Raw genomic sequence first — 20,656 nt, forward strand, 5'->3', positions numbered from 1 at the left:
CATTGAGGCCCTACTAGCCCACTCCCCCCCTCAACGTAGCTTTCCCTGCAACCCATTCGCCCCTCCACCTTCCTACCGATCCAACCCCCCCCCCCCCACCAAGGGAGACCATTTACACCCGCCCGATTGACCCACCGACCCTGGGAGGCAACTGGGGCACCCGGAGGAAATCCACACAGCCTCGGGGAGACGGTCCAGACTCCAGGCCCAGCGGCCGAGCTCAGAACCGAACCGGGGTTTCGCTTCCGTTTCCCCAGTGTGCATCCGCAAGACAGAACGTCAGGCTTTTCCAGTACCCCTGACGTGTCGGGCGCCTGCGGCCCGCCTCACCGAGCCGGCAGCAAGGCAAAGGACTTCAGGCCGAGAGCTCGGTCAGACCAACTACCAACTATCCTTCTGTTAGTCGGGACGCGATTCCCCCGAAGCTGGTCCTGCACCACTAGCGGCCGTCCCTGGACAACTGTCCGAAGTCAGCACTCCCCCGCCTCAGCCCGCCGCGGTCAGCGTAACGCCTGACAGTGCCAGCAATAGGGATTCATTTCCCGCCGCTGTCTGTAGGGAGTTCAAACGTTCTCACCATAACCGCGTACATTTCTCACCACAACCGCACGGGTTGCCACCGGGCGCCCCGGTTTACCCCCGCGATCCACAGGCGTACCGGTTAAGGTCAGCAAGTCATGGGCAGGTTGCGTTGGCGCCAGAAAGCTGGCGGCATTTAGAGGATTCAAAGTACGCGCGCGGTAACAGCCCCGCGACTCGTCTTGCACACAGACGGCCACGAAACGGGGAAAAGCCAAGGGGCCCGTTTACAGGGAAACACCAACCCCCTCAAAGCGAGAGAGAGAGAGAGGGAAAAAAAACAAATCACGCAAACGGCAATAGAAAGGGCTGAATGCAAAACACCAAATCACAAAGAGGGCGATAAGAGTCGAGGCACGCTCAGCTCAGTGCCACCCCGCGCAGGTCTCTCGCGACCACTAGTCCGCCCCGACAATTTAAAAAACCGCACAAACAGAGTGACGATAAAAGAAAACTTATGCACTCCTCAGCACGTCCTTGGGTGTTGGTCGTTGACAAGAATTAGATTAGATTAGATTAGATTCAACTTTATTGTTGTTGTGCCGAGCACAGATACAAAGCCAAATGAAGTGCAGTTGGCATCTAACCAGAAACGCAAAGAGTAGTGTTATTTATGAAATAACTGCGAATAAAAAGTAAGAGCTACGGCACACAAATATAAAAGTCCTGAGACAGTACAATAGATAGATAGATAGATACTTTATTCATCCCCATGGGGAAATTCAACTTTTTTCCAATGTCCCATACACTTGTTGTAGCAAAACTAATTACATACAATACTTAACTCAGTAAAAAAAATATGATATGCATCTAAATCACTATCTCAAAAAGCATTAATAATAGCTGTTAAAAAGTTCTTAAGTCCTGGCGGTAGAATTGTAAAGCCTAATGGCATTGGGGAGTATTGACCTCTTCATCCTGTCTGAGGAGCATTGCATCGATAGTAACCTGTCGCTGAAACTGCTTCTCTGTCTCTGGATGGTGCTATGTAGAGGATGTTCAGAGTTTTCCATAATTGACCGTAGCCTACTCAGCGCCCTTCGCTCAGCTACCGATGTTAAACTCTCCAGTACTTTGCCCACGACAGAGCCCGCCTTCCTTACCAGCTTATTAAGATGTGAGGCGTCCCTCTTCTTAATGCTTCCTCCCCAACACGCCACTACAAAGAAGAGGGCGCTCTCCACAACTGACCTATAGAACATCTTCAGCATCTCACTACAGACATTGAATGACGCCAACCTTCTAAGGAAGTACAGTCGACTCTGTGCCTTCCTGCACAAGGCATCTGTGTTGGCAGTCCAGTCTAGCTTCTTGTCTAACTGTACTCCCAGATACTTGTAGGTCTTAACCTGCTCCACACATTCTCCATTAATGATCACTGGCTCCATATGAGGCCTAGATCTCCTAAAGTCCACCACCATCTCCTTGGTCTTGGTGATATTGAGACGCAGGTAGTTTGAGTTGCACCATATCACAAAGTCCTGTATCAGTTTCCTATACTCCTCCTCCTGTCCATTCCTGACACACCCCACTATGGCCGTGTCATCAGCGAACTTCTGCACATGGCAGGACTCCGAGTTATATTGGAAGTCTGATGTGTACAGGGTGAAAAGGACCGGAGAGAGTACGGTTCCCTGCGGCGCTCCTGTGCTGCTGACCACCGTGTCAGACCTACAGTCTCCCAACCGCACATACCGAGGTCTATCTGTCAAGTAGTCCACTATCCAATCCACCATGTGAGAGTCTACTCCCATCTCCGTTAGTTTGTGCCTTAAGATCTTGGGCGCAATACTGCTTAGTGCTGTGATGTGAGGTTCAGCAGGGTCATAGCCTCAGGGAAGAAGCTCTTCCTGAGCCTGCTGGTGTGGGAATGGAGGCTCCTGTATACCTACCGGAGGGGAGGAGAGTGAAAAGCCCTTGATTAGGGTGAGATGCATCCTTGATAATGCTTCTCGCCCTGCCCGGGCAGCGTTTATGGTAGATGTTCTCAACGGTGGGCAATTGGGTGCATGTGACGTACGTTACATTTCACCGTACGTTTCGATGTACCTCTGCCCAATAAGGCTGATCTTTACAGAAAAAGGAATTAACGCAGTAGTGTTCATGGACCATTCAGAAATCTGATGGTGGAGGGGAAGAACTGTTCCTGAATCATTAACAGTGGGTTCTCTCAGGCTCCTGTACCTCCTCCCCTGAGGGGAAGAACTGTTCCTGAATTCTTCCTCCAGTGTCTCTCCTTTCCCCTTGTCGGTGGCCGGGGTCCTGTCGGAGTCCGAGATCCCCGGCTGTGCTCGAACCGCGGGTCTTCACGGCGGCGGGTTCCCATTCTCGCAGCTCGCGGAGCGCCCTGGCGTCTCTGACACCACCAGGAGCGGCCCCGCGGACAGCCCGACTCCTCGCCGGCCGATCGGAACATCGAGGCTCCCGGAGGCCTCTGAACTCTGTCTCCCTCCCTCCCTCCCGCGGGATGTCAAATTTGTCGGATAAGCAACGGTTTTTTTGATTGGACCATGGTCACTTTGGGGGCTTTGCGGTTATTCACATGGTGGGTGGTGCGGGGGGGGGGAGGGCTTCGGGGTTCTAAACCTTTCTGTCATTCGTTCTTTTGGGTTTTTCCCCCCCTCTCTGTTTTGTGGGTGTCTGTGAGGAGTAAGAATTCCAGGTTCTAGACTGTACATATTCTCGGATAGTAAATGGAACTACGAACGATTGTAGTTGTGGGTCTTCAGGCTCCTGTCCCTCCTCCCTGATTCAGGGAGAACTGATCCAGATTTACTGTAGTTACTTTAAAGATTATAATTTATTATTGTCACAGTAACAATCAGATCGTTACACGGCGCATGGAGAGAGAAGGAAGTACGATGATATCAGAATGAAGTGTTACGTGGAACATCGAAGGTACAGAACAGTATGGAAAACCATTATCTGCCGACCTTTGAACCTCCTCTAAGACCAATCTAACCCTTCCCACTCACATAGACCTTTCCTCTTACATAGAAGCATAGAAAATAGGTGCAGGAGTAGGCCATTCGGCCCTTCGAGCCTGCACCGCCATTCAGTATGATCATGGCTGATCATCCAACTCAGAACCCTGTACCTGCTTTCTCTCCGTACCCCCTGACCCCTTTAGCCACAAGGGCCATATCTAACTCCCTCTTAAATATAGCCAATGAACCGGCTTCAACTGTTTCCTGTGGCAGAGAATTCCACAGATTCACCACTCTCTGTGTGAAGAAGTTTTTCCTCATCTCGGTCCTAAAAGGCTTCCCCTTTATCCTTAAACTGTGACCCCTCGTTCTGGACTTCCCCAACATCGGAAACAATCTTCCTGCATCAATCCCTTTAGAATTTTATATGTTTCAATAAGATCCCCCCTCAATCTTCTAAATTCCAGTGAGTATAAGCCTAGTCGATCCAGTCTTTCTTCATATGAAAGTCCTGCCATCCCAGGAATCAATCTGGTGAACCTTCTCTGTACTCCCTCTATGGCAAGAATGTCTTTCCTCAGATTAGGGGACCAAAACTGCACACAATACTCCAGCTGTGGTCTCACCAAGGCCTTGTACAACTGCAGTAGAACCCCCCTGCTCCTGTACTCGAATCCTCTTGCTATGAATGCCAACATACCATTTGCCTTTTTCACCGCCTGCTGTACCTGCATGCCAACCTTCAATGACTGATGTACAATGACACCCAGGTCTCGTTACACCTCCCCTTTTCCTAATCGACCACCATTCAGATAATAATCTGTTTTCCTGTTCTTGCTGTCATTCCTGATAAATGGATAACCTCACATTTATCCACATTAAATTGCATCTGCCATGAATTTGCCCACTCACCTAACCTATCCAAGTCACCCTGCATCCTCCTCACAGCTAACACCGCCGCCCAGCTTCGTGTCTTCCGCAAACTTGGAGATGCTGCATTTAATTCCCTCGTCTAAATCATTAATATATATTGTAAACAACTGGGGTCCCAGCACTGAGCCTTGCGGTACCCCACTAGTCACTGCCTGCCATTCTGAAAAGGTCCCGTTTATTCCCACTCTTTGCTTCCTGTTTGCCAACCAATTCTCTATCCACATCAATACCATACCCCCAATGCTTTAAGTTTGCACACTAATCTCCTGTGTGGGACCTTGTCAAAAGCCTTTTGAAAATCCAAATATACCACATCCACTGGTTCTCCCCTATCCACTCTACTAGTTACATCCTCAAAAAATTCTATAAGATTCATCAGACATGATTTTCCTTTCACAAATCCATGCTGACTTTGTCCGATGATTTCACCTCTTTCCAAATGTGCTGTTATCACATCTTTGATAACCGACTCTAGCATTTTCCCCACCACCGATGTCAGACTAACCGGTCTGTAATACCCCGGTTTCTCTCTCCCTCCTTTTTTAAAAAGTGGGGTTACATTAGCCACCCTCCAATCCTCAGGAACTAATCCAGAATCTAAGGAGTTTTGAAAAATTATCACTAATGCATCCACTATTTCTTGGGCTACTTCCTTAAGCACTCTGGGATGCAGACCATCTGGCCCTGGGGATTTACCTGCCTTTAATTCCTTCAATTTACCTAACACCACTTCCCTACTAATATGTATTTCCCTCAGTTCCTCCATCTCACTAGACCCTCGGTCCCCTACTATTTCCGGAAGATTATTTATGTCCTCCTTAGTGAAGACAGAACCAAAGTAGTTATTCAATTGGTCTGCCATGTCCTTGTTCCCCATGATCAATTCACCTGTTTCTGACTGTAAAGGACCTACATTTGTCTTCACCAATCTTTTTCTTTTCACATATCTATAAAAGCTTTTACAGTCAGTTTTTATGTTCCCTGCCAGCTTTCTCTCATAATCTTCTTCCCCTTTCCTAATTAAGCCCTTTGTCCTTCTCTGCTGGACTCTGAATTTCTCCCAGTCCTCAGGTGTGCCGCTTTTTCTGGCTAATTTGTGTTTCTTCCTTGGAATTGATACTATCCTTAATTTCCCTTGTCAGCCACGGGTGCACTACCTTCCCTGGTTTATTCTTTTGCCAAACTGGGATGAACACTTGTTGTAGTTCATCCATGCGATCTTTAAATGCTTGCCATTGCATATCCACCGTCAACCCTTTAAGTATCATTTGCCAGTCTACCTTAGCTAACTCACGTCTCATACCTTCAAAGTTACCCTTCTTTAAGTTCAGAACCTTTGTTTCTGAATTAACTATGTCACTCTCCATCTTAATGAAGAATTCCACCGTATTATGGTCACTCTTACCCAAGGGGCCTCGCACTACAAGATTGCTAACCAACCCTTCCTCATTGCTCAATACCCAATCTAGAATGGCCTGCTCTCTAGTGATTCAGGAAACCATCCCGTATACATTCCACGAAATCCTCTTCCTCAGCACCCTTACCAATTTGGTTCAACCCAGTCTATATGTGGATTGAAGTCACATTCAAGCTATCCTGCAAATATACTGAAATAAGCAAACCATCGTTAATATGGTCACTGTTCAGAAATTAGTCTATCTAAAGATAATAATTGTGCAAATATCTTTGGTTTTATTCACCCATGCAACCTGGGCTCTGTTAGTGTCAGTGGCTGGGTCTGGCAGCACCGTGGAAGTCCATAGCGGGGGTATTCCCTTCTGCCGCCTGCGTGGGATGGCGAGTCTATCGGGACCCTGGGGATTTGCGGAAACTGTCTGCTGGTTTCTTTCGAGCTTATAGTCTTTTAACATCTTTGGACTATCTTTACTGTGCCTAAGGTCTGTTTTTTTTAAAATCAATTATGGTATTGTCTGCACTGTTGTAATTATATGTTAACTATAACTATATGTAACTATGTGGTTTTGTGCAGGTCTTGTAGCTTTAGTTTTTGGTTTGTTGGGTGGTAGAGTTGGTCTCCTGACTTGGTGTGTCTGGGCAGTCTTGTTTTGTCTGGTGGGTTTGAAGCTCCTTTCCGGGGAACGCACTAAGACGGTAGCGCGATATTAATACGCGGCAGCCTCTCCGGACTCTGGATTTGGGGATTGCCAAACGTTATGTGGATTTTTCTGGTGTAGTCTGTTTTGTCGTGTGTTTTGTGACATCGTTCTGGAGGAACGTTGTCTCGTTTTTTAAACTGCATTGCAGTTGTGGTTTCTAAATGACGATAAACTGAAATTGAACTGAACTGAACAGATGAGAGGGAGAGCAAGAGCGCGCGGTTTCAATGTTACAATCTGCAGTGCCGCTTATTCAAGTTGCCCCAACCCGAGGACAACAGTGGGGGGGGGAATGTTGGAGAGGGAAGGGGAGAGTACAGGAGCCTCCAACAGCTGAGCTGTCTCGACGTTGCAATCTCTCGCGACGTTATCTTCTGTGCTTCTCACTTTATTTTTTGCTTCTTTTGTTGCGCGTTGGGGGGTCTGATGTTTCTCTCTGAACGGTTTCCGCGGTTTTCTTCGTTTCCTGGCTGCCTGCGGGGAGGACGAACACTGCGTACGTACTTTAATAAACGCGATCCGGATCATCGAGACTGGAAGACCCGGACGGCAGACGGTGTCTTTGCCCATCGCTGGCCGCCACCGCCGTTGGTTGGGCCCTCGGACCTGAGCAATCCCTCGCGCTCTCTTTCCCTGGCGAGGTCCTCGGGACGGGCGGGGAGAAGCGACATCGCAACGGCAAGTTGCTGGTCTCTGCTCTCGCTGTCACAGGAGTGACCTCTCTCCCTCTCTGGTGAGCGAGAGGGTCCGTCTGAGACAGTAAGTGTTGGTTTGTGCACTGTAGTAATGATAGACTCTGGAACTTTGGTGGGGGGTGGGGGGGTCAATGCTTTTTGCTGCTGCTCTGGCAAAAGGGGGGGGCTTCTAGTCTTTGATCTGCCTATCATTCATTCTGTGGCTTTTTTGCTTTGTGGATGTCTGTGAAGAGGAAGAATTTCAGGCTTTGTGTTGGATATCAAAATCAAATCAAACCGAGATTAATTATCATCCAGGCCAGACTTCAAGATGGCGGCGCGACTCAGCGGCCACTCCGGGATGAATATCTGTCATCTGTAAGTAGGATGCCGCGTACAATCCTGATTTGATGGAGACGGACGTGTGAAGCACGGAGGAACATCTGGTGAAACTTCGGACATGCCTGTCTCGCTGCCGCTGCTACTGTGCGATCGGAGAAATCTCCCGGAGGAAGGCCCCGAATCCTCGGCTTTGCCTGTTGCTCGGCGGCTGGTGCCGGGGTCGAAGCGCTCGGCAGAGATGGTGCTCGGTGTCGGAGGGTTGGTCGGAGGCTTCAAGTTTTCGGACGGACTCAGAATTGGCTGTGGTTGGGGCTCCCAGAGGCTGCATCGGGAAGTTTCCGGCGCTGGAGGTTCATGGCAGGAAGAGTTTTTCTTCTTCTACTGTCTGCGTGAGATGATGGGCTGTCAGGGACTTTCAGACTTTCCTTAAAACCGTACCATGGACTGCTCCTTATCAGATTACGGTATTGCTTTGCACTGTTGAAACTATATGTTAACTATATATAACTATGTGGTTTTGTGTAGGTCTTGTCGCTTTAGTTTTGTCTGATGGGTTTGTAGTTCCTTTCCGGGGAATGTGCTAAGATGGTAGCGTGATATCCATACGCAGCAGCCTCTCCGGACTCTGGATTGGGGATTACCAGATGTGGTATGGGATTACCGAGTTGGGGAATGTGGTAATGTGGTTTTTCTCGTGTGGTCTGTTTTGTGCTTTTTCGTGATATCATTCCGGAGAACGTTGTCTCATTTTTTAACTGCATTGTATTTGTGGTTTATAAATGACAATAGACTGAATCTGAATCTGAATCTGGCATGGATACAGTCGAACGAGACAGGTGCAAAAACGTACATTCAAAATCGTTAGAGTGAAAAGAAAACCACACATAAACGCACGTATAGTCCAAGTCCCTGAGTGACGTGCAAATTGATGGTACAACAATCCTTCTGCCAGACAAACACTAGAGGGCAGCACTGGCGGGACAGGCCAGCCCCCCATCCGAGCACAGTCTCCACCTTAACACCGCCTCCGGGTTTCGTCTCACCTGGACTGCAAGCCCGCAGCTCGGGGCCTAGACCTCGCCACAACTGAGGCCACGCGGCTGCCTCGTCGCCCGTCTCACCACCGAACGGGGTAAACAGGCCTGTGGCTTTTATTACATCCAACAGGGCCTTGCGATCGCAAGAGAGACATCCAAGACAGGGTCACACTGCAAAGTACTTATTAAACCTTTGACAATAAACCTGATTATTAGATTATTTTAGACTTTTTTTTTAAAAACACAAATTACTGCTGATTGTAGAGTCATCAATGAGTTAGAAATGAATTCAAATAGAACCATAGAACATTATAGCTCAGAAACTGGCCTTTCGGCCCTTCTTGGCTGTGCCAACCCATTTTTCTGCCTAGTCAGTACCTGGCCCAGATCCCTCCATACCCCTCTCATCCACGTACCTGTCCAAGTTTTTCTTAAATGTTAAAAGTGAGCCCGCATTTACCAGCTCATTCCACTCTCCCACCACCCTCTGTGTGAAGAAGCCCCCCCCCCCCCAATGTTCCCTTTAAACTTTTCCCCCTTCACCCTTAACCCATGTCCTCTGGTTTTTTTCTCCCCTAGCCTCAGTGGAAAAAGCCTGCTTGCATTCACTCTATCTATACCCATCATAATTTTATACACCTCTATCAAATCTCCCCTCATTCTCCTACGCTCCAGGGAATAAAGTCCTAACCTATTCAACCTTTCTCTGTAACTCAGTTTCTCAAGTCCCGGCAACATCCTTGTAAACCTTCTCTGCACTCTTTCAACCTTATTAATATCCTTCCTGTAATTTAGTGACCAAAAACTAGTTGCTTTGTAAACTCCAGTTCATTGTCGGAGAGGGTTTCAGTGCTGGTACGGTGGAGTTAACTACACGCCACTTGTGGGAGCTGTCTATGTACAGTTACAGTGCAGAGCAGCAGTTGAAAGGAGTGTACTGTGTACGAAGGAGATGCCACCAGTAGAGAGAGCAGTCAAACGGGCACGCAGTCAGAGTAGTTACACACACACACACACACCACCCCCCTCCTCAGTCGCCCCTGTCTGACGCAGGCCGATCGCGGTCCGACCGCGACCGCCAGCCCGCAGCTTTTAATGCGGCACAGCGACCACCCAACCCGGACGCATCCCGGCTCAGCACGGGACCGCGAGAAACCGCAGAGAGCCCTGACCACGGCTTGGCACGTCGTGGCAATCAGCCGCCCCCTCCCTCCCCCCACGGACTCGAACGGCCCAATTCTGCTCCTATATCTTATGATTTTAATTGCATCCTCTCTGACTTTCTACCATCGGGCAGGAGACTCCGATGCATAAAGACAAGAATGGTCAGGATGGGAAACGGTTTCTTCCCTCAGGCCGTCAGGCCTCTGAACTCCCTGCCACATCGCACTTGAAGTGTCACCGGTTAATCTGTTCTGTACATGACAATGTTTAATTTATGCACTTCAGTTTGTCTAATGTAAAGGTTTTATCCTTACTTTCATCAGTTACTGTGCATTGAGAGTACTACTGTGCCTGTGGTTCGGAGAAACATTATCTCGTTTGACGGTATACGTGTATATAGTTAAACGACAGTAGACTTGACTTGATGAACCCCCTTTCCTTTCCTCCGGAGGACGCAAAGCGCCAGATGGCTCGATCGGCCTGGAAACACACCAGCGAGATGTTGATCACCGGCCCCGACAGCAGCAGAACCACGTTTGAAAGGAGGAGACAGTGTTGTGAACCGTCCGGAGGATGTCGCTCTCGGTCGCGTTGGCCACTAGCGCCATCTTTATCTAGAGTAAGGTGAAAGGACGGGAAGCTCTCTCTGCACTACTTATTTTTTAAAAATACATTCTTATTGTAATGTGTAGTTATTTTATGTACTGCCGGCAACAAAAAAAAAAAGAAAATCACGTTATATGTCTGTGACAGTAAACGTGATTCCGACCCGCGGCACGTTTCCCTGCACGGACGCTGCCAGCTCGCCGAGTCCCTCCAACAAACCGTGGGTGGCTCCCGTTTCCAGCGTCTGCCTTCCCCTGCCTTGGCAGCCAGTTCTGTCTGGGATCTGCCCGGTGGCCTCCGCCCGCAGGAATTTCGCCTCATCCCAGATGTTCGCGCCCTTCTTTTCCGGGCCGCGAACCCCGTGTTTCCGGCCAGCCCAGCCCAGTGGGAACGTCAGCCTCACACATCCACGCTGTCAAACCCCGCCGGTACTCGGTGCTTGTCAAAAACGCCACCTCTCAGATTTCTAATGGGCCTGTATATGCAGGGCGGCACGCGGCCGAGCGGTTAAGGTGCCGGACTAGCGATCTGAAGGTCGTGAGTTCGAGCCCCGGCCGAGGCAGCATGTTGTGTCCTTGAGCAAGGCACTTAACCACACACTGCTCGGGTCCACCCAGCTGAAAATGGGTCCCGGCAAAATGCTGGGGGTTAACCTCGTGATAGACTGGGGTCCTATCCGTGGGGGAGTCTCGTACTCTCAGTCATTTTGCGCCACGGAAACCGGCTCAAGCACCAGAACCTGATGAGCCTACAAGGCTCGGGACAGACTTTAACTTTTTAACTTCTAGTCAGGCATCTTCCCAAAATGTTGACTATCTAATCAGGAGGGGGGGGGGAGGCGTTAAAAATGGCACCAGAGGGCGACTTCTCCCAGCCCGTCGGCGAAACGGTTTTCAATCTTCTCTTTAATGTCTCTCCTTTTCCAGGTGGCTGGGGTCCTGTCGGAGTCCGTGAGCTACAGCCGCACTCAAACCGCGGCTCGGCACGGCGACGGGTTCCCGCCCGCCGAGCGGCCTGGAAGACGGGCGCCTCCGGGGCGCGGCCCCGTGGAAGAACCGATCCCGCGCCGGTGTCGCGGGAGGGTGTGCGCTGCTGTCAAAATAAGCAGCGGTCTGTAGGTCCCTCGCTCGCTGTGGCGGGGCGGTACCTCGCTCTCCCTCGTTGGGGAGGGGGAGAGAGCCTGTGGATGTTGAACCGTTGGGGAGAACAGTGGATTTTCGATGGACTCTACCTCAGGGGGTCACCAACCTTTTTAGCACCGCAGACCGGTTTAATATTGACAATATTCTTGTGGACCGGCCAACCTGGGGGGGGGGGTGTTAATCACGACCGGAATATAGGTGATTAGTCAACTATAAGTCACTTATAAGCAGCTAATACACTCAATTTCGTTTCTAAAAGGATTTATCTAACGAATTTAATATTAAACACACAGCGCATATTTTCCCCGCATGAATATAGTGATAAGTCAATTATAACTCATTTATAAGTCAATAGCATCATAACATTTTAAGTAATGTTTGGATATTAAACACACAGCGCATATTTTCCCCGTATGAACATATGAAATCATTGCAACACACCAGTGAGAGGACAAGGTAAGGGCCAGAGGTCCCCGTACTGGGAACACGGCGGTCGCAGTCTGGAGAGAGCGGCCGACGAAAGTTTGTCTCGAGGGGTGGCTTTCAGTAGATCGCAGCGAGGTAGCTGCTCTGCTACTTACGAGACCCCGAGCCCGAATTAGGTCGTCTGTGAATATTTTAGCCCCGGGTTCCCCCGCGCACATTCGGTGCGCTGAACGGGTTTAGAGGCGGCGCCCGTCTGCCCGCGCTCCGGGCCGGTAGCAACGGCGCTTCCCGCCGGCCGGTTACCCGAGGCCGACCAGTGATCCCCGGCGCGACGGTGTCGCTGCGGTTAGGCGACTGATGACCTCGCGTGCGTTCAAGTTCAGCAGTGAATGAGGAAAGGTGCAGCTGACTCATATCGTTTCATATCGGCCCGGGTACCGGTCCGCGGCCCGGTGGTTGGGGACCACTGCACTACCTCATGGTCTCTTTGGGGGTTGGGCTATTCCTTGCGTGGGGGTGGTGGGAGGGGGTGATGCTTTTCCCTGAGGCAGGTGGGGGGAGGGGGGAGGGGTAGGTTGATGCTTTTGCCACGTGTGTGTGGGAGAGGGGTGCTTTGACGATCTAATGTTTTCCCCCCATTCATTCAGCTGGGGCTTTTCTTGTTTCGTGGACATAGAAACATAGAAAATAGGTGCAGGAGTAGGCCATTCGGCCCTTCGAGCCTGCACCGCCATTCAGTATGATCATGGCTGATCATCCAACTCAGAACCCTGTACCTGCCTTCTCTCCATACCCCCTGATCCCTTTAGCCACAAGGGCCATATCTAACTCCCTCTTAAATATAGCCAATGAACCGGCCTCAACTGTTTCCTGTGGCAGAGAATTCTACAGATTCACCACTCTCTGTGTGAAGGAGTTTTTCCTCATCTCAGTCCTAAAAGGCTTCCCCTTTATCCTTAAACTGTGACCTCTCGTTCTGGATTTCCCCAACATCGGGAACAATCTTCCTGCATCTAGCCTGTCCAATCCCTTTAGAATTTTATACGTTTCAATAAGATCCCCCCTCAATCTTCTATATTCCATGGAGTATAAGCCTAGTCGATCCAGTCTGTCTTCATATGAAAGTCCTGCCATCCCAGGAATCAATCTGGTGAACCTTCTTTGTACTCCCTCTATGGCAAGAATGTCTTTCCTCAGATTAGGGGACCAAAACTGCACACAATACTCTAGGAGAGCATCCTGTCCTGTCGCAGCACGGCCTAGTGTGGGAACGCCATTGCCCAATGTTATATACGTGGGTTTTGACACAAAAACAAACTTACAAACATTAGCGAAAGTAGCCAAACAAAAACTGCCAATATTCACAAAAGATATTTACCCGAAAACACAATTATAACTACATAAAATGTCCAATGTGAACTACCGGCAACTCGATCTCTCTCTCTCTCTCCTGCTGAGGCCACATCAGTTTTGTAGAAACCAGGACATACCACCTTTAATTCTGGAGGCCAAGTCTTTACGTATATTTAAGACCACAAGAGATAGGAGCAGCATGAGGCCATTTGGCCCATCGAGTCTGCTCCGTCATTTCATCATGGCCGGTCCGTCTTTCCTCTCAGCTTTAGTCCCCTGTCTTCTCCCTGTATCCCTTCACGGCCTGACCAATCAACCTCTGCCTTAAATATCCCAAAGGACACGGCTGCCTGCGGTGAAGAACTCCACAGATTCACCACCCTCTGGCTTAAGAAATCCCTCCTCATCTGCTTTCTAAATGGACGCCCATCTATTCTGAGGCTGTGTCCTCTGGTCCTAGATTCTCCCTCCATCACAAACATCCTCTCCACGTCCACTCTATCAAGGCCTTTCACCATTCAATCGGTTTCACTATATATATACGCACGTGTACAGAGTGCGTATACCGAGTGTTCTCCATCAAACTCGCCGGAAAAGCCTCAGTAACGGTAGTGGGTACGGCCCAGACCTTCCCCACCACTACGCAGACCTACAAGGAGCACTGCCTCGAGAAAGCTAAATCCATCATCAAGGAAACCACCTGCCCCCCAACCATCCAGGACCCCCCCCGCCGCACCATCCAGGACCCCCCACCATCTGGGCCGTGCTCTCTTCTCGCTGCTGCCATCGGGAAGGAGGTACAGGAGCCTCAGGTCCCTCACCACCAGGTTCAGGGACAGTTATCACCCCTCGACCATCAGGTCCCACACCACCAGGTTCAGGGACAGTTATCACCCCTCAACCATCAGGTCCCACACCACCAGGTTCAGGGACAGTTATCACCACTCAGCCATCAGGTCCCACACCACCAGGTTCAGGGACAGTTATCACCCCTCAACCATCAGGTCCCACACCACCAGGTTCAGGGACAGTTATCACCCCTCAACCATCAGGTCCCACACCACCAGGTTCAGGGACAGTTATCACCCCTCAACCATCAGGTCCCACACCACCAGGTTCAGGGACAGTTATCACCCCTCAACCATCAGGTCCCACACCACCAGGTTCAGGGACAGTTATCACCCCTCAACCATCAGGTCCCACACCACCAGGTTCAGGGACAGTTATCACCCCTCAACCATCAGGTCCCACACCACCAGGTTCAGGGACAGTTATCACCCCTCGACCGTCAGGTCCCACACCACCAGGTTCAGGGACAGTTATCACCCCTCAACCGTCAGGTCCCACACCACCAGGTTCAGGGACAGTTATCACCCCTCAACCATCAGGTCCCACACCACCAGGTTCAGGGACAGTTATCACCCCTCGACCATCAGGCTCCTGAACTTCCCTCACTTCAACTCCGAACTGACTCCGTGACCTATGGACTCACTTTCAAGGACTCTACACTTAGTACAACTTACTAATTGTTATTTTTTTCTCTTGTATTAGCACAGTTTTCCCTCCTCTAACCATTGGCAGCGAGTCAGTTTTCCACCGACTCTATTGCATTTCCTTGTTCTACCGTGAATGCCCGCCAGGAAGCGGATCTCAGCTGGCATAAACACTGCGTCCTTTGATAATAAATTTGCTCTGAACTTTTCAATGTTTCAAACACTCCGGAGCCTGTATTAATTGTACGAGTCAGCCCTTCCTGAGGAGCTGGGGGCAGAGATATGGAACGTCCCCAGGGCAAGATGTACTGCGGGGGAGCATTCTGACCAGTGGCATCGGCACCTGGGAAGGGGGGGGGGCTCCAGTGTACAGGATCGGAAAACTCCGCCGAGGGTTGTGAGCCTCCACCCCCCTCACGGGCACAGCCCTCCCCTCCACTGAGGATAGCTCCGAAGGGCGGTCCATCATTAAGGACCGCCCCCCGTCACCCTCTTCTCATCGCTACCATCGGGGGGGGGGGGGGGGAGGCACAGAAGCCTGAAGACAAACGCTCAATATTAGGAACAGCTTCTTCCCTTCCGCCGCTGATTTCCAAGCAGTCCACGAACTCGCGAACACGCGATCTTCGCCAAAAGGCTGATTACGGGGTGGAGGCAGGAGAATGGGTGTTGAGAGGGGTAATAAAGCAGGACGGGATAGTGGAACACTTGATGGGCAGAACGGCCTAATACCACCTCTATATCTTATGAACAATATCTCAGTATTCCTCTTCTGCATAGTTATACATTCTCTGTAATTTACAGTAATTTTGCACTGTCCTACTGTCATTTCCTGATGTACACTGGTGACACTGTGCAGAGCATAGATAGATAGATAGATAGATAGATAGATAGATAGATAGATACTTTATTCATCCCCATGGGGAAATTCAACATTTTTTCCAATGTCCCATACACTTATTGTAGCAAAACTAATTACATACAATACTTAACTCAATAAAAATATGATATGCATCTAAAGTCACCCTCTCAAAAAGCATTAATAAATAACTTTTAAAAAGTTCTTAAGTAGTTTACTTAAATACATTGAGTCCTAACCCCGGCACTTTAACATATCTTACTCCTGGCGGTTGAATTGTAAAGCCGAATGGCATTGGGGAGCATTGACCTCTTCATCCTGTCTGAGGAGCATTGCATCGATAGCAACCTGTCGCTGAAACTGCTTCTCTGTCTCTGGATGGTGCTATGTAGAGGATGTTCAGGGTTTTCCATAATTGACCGTAGCCTACTCAGCGCCCTTCGCTCTGCTACCGATGTTATACTCTCCAGTACTGATTGGCTGCACCACCGTCTGGTATTGGGGGGGGGGCGGGGGGTGCTCCTGCACAGGATCAAAAGGAACTGCAGAGAGCTGTAAACTTAGCCCCACTGCAGGCACTAGCTTCCTTAGTGTCCAGGACATCTTCACGGAGCGGTGCCTCGGTCAAGAAAACAGCCTCTCCCTCAATGTCGCAGAAACGAAGGAGCTGGCTGTGGATTACAGGAGGAATGGAGACGGGCTAACCCCTATTGACATCAATGGATCTGGGGTTGAGAGGGTGGACAGCTTCAAGTTCCCCGGCATCCACATCACCGAGGATCTCACGTGGTCTGTACACACCAGCTGCATGGTGAAAAAGGCACAACAGCTCCTCTCTCACCTCAGACAGAAGTTTGGTGTGGGCCCCCAAACCCCAAGAAATTTCTACAGGGGCATGACTGAGAGCATCCTGACTGGCTGCATCACTGCCTGGTATGGGAACTGTACCTCCCTCAATCGCAGGACTCTGCAGAGAGTGGTGCGGACAGCCCAGCGCATCTGTAGATGTGAACTTCCCACCATTCAGGACATTTACAGAGACAGGTGTGTAAAAAGGGCCCGAAGGATCATTGGGGACCCGAGTCACCCCGACCACAAACTGTTCCAGCTGCTCCCGTCCGGGAAACGGTACGGCAGCATAAAAGCCAGGACCAACAGGCTCCGGGACAGCTTCTTCCACCAGGCCGTCAGACTGACTAACTCACGCTGATTTGAGTTACACTGACTGTTCTATATATTATAAACTACTGTGATTACGCATGGCACGTTTAGATGGAGGTGTAACATAAAGATTTTCACTTCTCACGTATGTGAAGGATGCAAGAAATAAAGTCAATTTAATTCAATTCAAGAAGGTGGCGCCCGTCATTAAGGATCCCCGTCACCCTCTTCCCATTGCTACCATCAGGGAGGGGGTACAGGAGCCTGAAGGCACACACTCAACGATTCAGGAACAGCTTCTTCCCCTCTGCCATCAGGGAGGAGGTACAGGAGCCTGAAGACACACACTCAGTGATTCAGGAACAGCTTCTTCCCCTCTGCCATCAGGGAGGAGGTACAGGAGCCTGAAGACACACACTCAATGATTCAGGAACAGCTTCTTCCCCTCTGCCATCAGGGAGGAGGTACAGGAGCCTGAAGACACACACTCAATGATTCAGGAACAGCTTCTTCCCCTCTGCCATCAGGGAGGAGGTACAGGAGCCTGAAGGCACACACTCAACGATTCAGGAACAGCTTCTTCCCCTCTGCCATCAGGGAGGAGGTACAGGAGCCTGAAGACACACACTCAGTGATTCAGGAACAGCTTCTTCCCCTCTGCCATCAGGGAGGAGGTACAGGAGCCTGAAGACACACACTCAATGATTCAGGAACAGCTTCTTCCCCTCTGCCATCAGGGAGGAGGTACAGGAGCCTGAAGACACACACTCAATGATTCAGGAACAGCTTCTTCCCCTCTGCCATCAGGGAGGAGGTACAGGAGCCTGAAGGCACACACTCAACGATTCAGGAACAGCTTCTTCCCCTCTGCCATCAGGGAGGAGGTACAGGAGCCTGAAGACACACACTCAGCGATTCAGGAACAGCTTCTTCCCCTCCGCCATCAGGGAGGAGGTACAGGAGCCAGAAGGCACACACTCAGCGATTCAGGAACAGCTTCTTCCCCTCTGCCATCAGGGAGGAGGTACAGGAGCCTGAAGGCACACACTCAATGATTCAGGAACAGCTTCTTCCCCTCTGCCATCAGGGAGGAGGTACAGGAGCCTGAAGACACACACTCAATGATTCAGGAACAGCTTCTTCCCCTCTGCCATCAGGGAGGAGGTACAGGAGCCTGAAGACACACACTCAGCGATTCAGGAACAGCTTCTTCCCCTCTGCCATCAGGGAGGAGGTACAGGAGCCTGAAGGCACACACTCAGCGATTCAGGAACAGCTTCTTCCCCTCTGCCATCAGGGAGGAGGTACAGGAGCCTGAAGACACACACTCAACGATTCAGGAACAGCTTCTTCCCCTCTGCCATCAGGGAGGAGGTACAGGAGCCTGAAGACACACACTCAGCGATTCAGGAACAGCTTCTTCCCCTCTGCCATCAGGGAGGAGGTACAGGAGCCTGAAGACACACACTCAGCGATTCAGGAACAGCTTCTTCCCCTCTGCCATCCGATTTCTGAATGGGCATTGAACCCTTAGACACTAGCTAACCGCTTTTTTATTGCAGAGTGAGTGTGTGAGAGTGTGTGTGAGTGTGAGTGTGTGTGTGAGTGAGAGTGTGAGTGCGACTGTGAGTGTGTGAGAGTGCGTGAGTGATTGAGTGTGTGTGTGTGTGTGTGTGAGTGAGTGAGAGTGTGAGTGTGTGTGTGAGTGAGAGTGCGAGTGAGTGTGTGTGTGAGTGTGTGTGTGTAAGTGTGTGTGAGTGTGAGTGTGTGTGAGTGAGTGTGTGTGTGAGTGAGTGTGAGTGAGTGTGTGTGAGTGAGTATGTGTGTGTGAGTGTGTGTGAGTGAGAGTGTGTTTGTGTGAGTGTGTGTGTGAGTGTGTGAGCGAGTGTGTGTGTGTGAGTGTGTGTGTGTGTGTGTGTGAGTGAGTGTGAGTGTGTGTGAGTGAGTGAGTGAGTGTGTGTGTGTGAGTGTAAGTGTGTGTAAAATTAAATATATACATAGTACATTATAATCTACATATATTCTTAAATATATAATTTAACCTTATGTATATTTAATGTAATTTCCATTTTTTCTCTATTATGCTGTATTGCATTGTCCTGCTACCGCAAAGTTAACAAATTTCACGTGTACCGGACTTTGACAATGAACCCAATCCCGATTCTACACTTGCACTCAAAGGCTGATGCCCGTCTTGCTTCCTCATTGGCTTGTTAATCCCGAAGGTGAGCTCTCAGTGATCGGGGTGGTAGAGGGGCTGTATCAAGGCTACAGGGATTAGTATTCCGTCCCCTCCTCCGGCACTGTCTGTCTGAGGTCTACTAATTCCCTCCGTGTTCCCTCCCACATCCCAGCAACACAAGCCACTGTACATTTTCCCCTGACGGGGGTATATAAAGTTATGAGGGGCAGAAGTAGGGTGAATGGACACAGTCATTTCCCCAAGGAGCATAAAGTAGTTATTATTAATAATAATAACTGACACCGATCTGGAAAGTTTACAAAGGAAAATAAGAATTGAAATGACAATTTTTCAGGGAACGTTATGTACATTTGAATGTGTTTAGATTAACACTACCCAGGACAAAAGGAGGAAGAGGAATTCTAGACTTTAAAAATCTGCACAACAACAGTCAGATAAAACTTTTACAGATAAACTTGTGTAACACTCTTTAATATTTCACTGCTGGGGCTAATATAATGGCCTCTCTGTAATGCTCCACTGCTAATATAATGGCTTCTCTGTAATGTTTTACTGTTAATGTAATGGCTTCTCTGTAATGTTTTACTGCCAATGTAATGGCTTCTCTGTAATGTTCCACTGCCAATGTAATGGCTTCTCTGTAATGTTCCACTGCCAATGTAATGGCTTCTCTGTAATTTTTACTGCCAATGTAATGGCTTCTCTGTAATGTTCCACTGCCAATGTAATGGCTTCTCTGTAATTTTTACTGCCAATGTAATGGCTTCTCTGTAATGTTCCACTGCCAATGTAATGGCTCCTCTGTAATGTTCCACTGCCAATGTAATGGCTTCTCTGTAATGTTTTACTGCCAATGTAATGGCTTCTCTGTAATGTTTTACTGCTAATGTAATGGCTCCTCTGTAATGTTCCACTGCCAATGTAATGGCTTCTCTGTAATTTTTACTGCCAATGTAATGGCTTCTCTGTAATGTTTTACTGCCAATGTAATGGCCCCTCTGTAATGTTTTACTGCTAATGTAATGGCTCCTCTGTAATGTTCCACTGCCAATGTAACGGCTTCTCTGTAATGTTCCACCGCTAATGTAATGGCCTCTCTGTAATGTTCCACTGCTAATGTAATGGCCCCTCTGTAATGTTTTACTGTTAATGTAATGGCCTCTCTGTAATGTTTTACTGCTAATGTAATGGCCTCTCTGTAATGTTTTACCGCTAATGTAATGGCCTCTCTGTAATGTTTTACTGCTAATGTAATGGCCTCTCTGTAATGTTCCACTGCTAATGTAATGGCCTCTCTGTAATGTTCCACTGCCAATGTAATGGCTTCTCTGTAATGTTTTACCGCTAATGTAATGGCCTCTCTGTAATGTTTTACTGCTAATGTAATGGCCTCTCTGTAATGTTCCACTGCTAATGTAATGGCCTCTCTGTAATGTTTTACTGCTAATGTAATGGCCTCTCTGTAATGTTTTACTGCTAATGTAATGGCTTCTCTGTAATGTTCCACTGCAAATGTAATGGCCTCTCTGTAAGGTTCCACTGCTAATGTAATGGCCCCTCTGTAATGTTCCACTGCTAATGTAATGGCCCCTCTGTAATGTTTTACCGCTAATGTAATGGCTTCTCTGTAATGTTTTACT

The 20,656-nt window shown here is 49.2% G+C and overlaps 1 protein-coding gene across 1 annotated transcript in view; it reads right to left on the reverse strand.

The window, feature by feature from the left end:
• The window catches only part of rela (v-rel avian reticuloendotheliosis viral oncogene homolog A), an 83,350-nt gene that overhangs the window by 38,282 nt on the left and 24,412 nt on the right, over positions 1 to 20,656 (reverse strand).

Source organism: Hemitrygon akajei, chromosome 28 (genome assembly GCF_048418815.1).
Source record: "Hemitrygon akajei chromosome 28, sHemAka1.3, whole genome shotgun sequence".
Taxonomy (NCBI): domain Eukaryota; kingdom Metazoa; phylum Chordata; class Chondrichthyes; order Myliobatiformes; family Dasyatidae; genus Hemitrygon; species Hemitrygon akajei.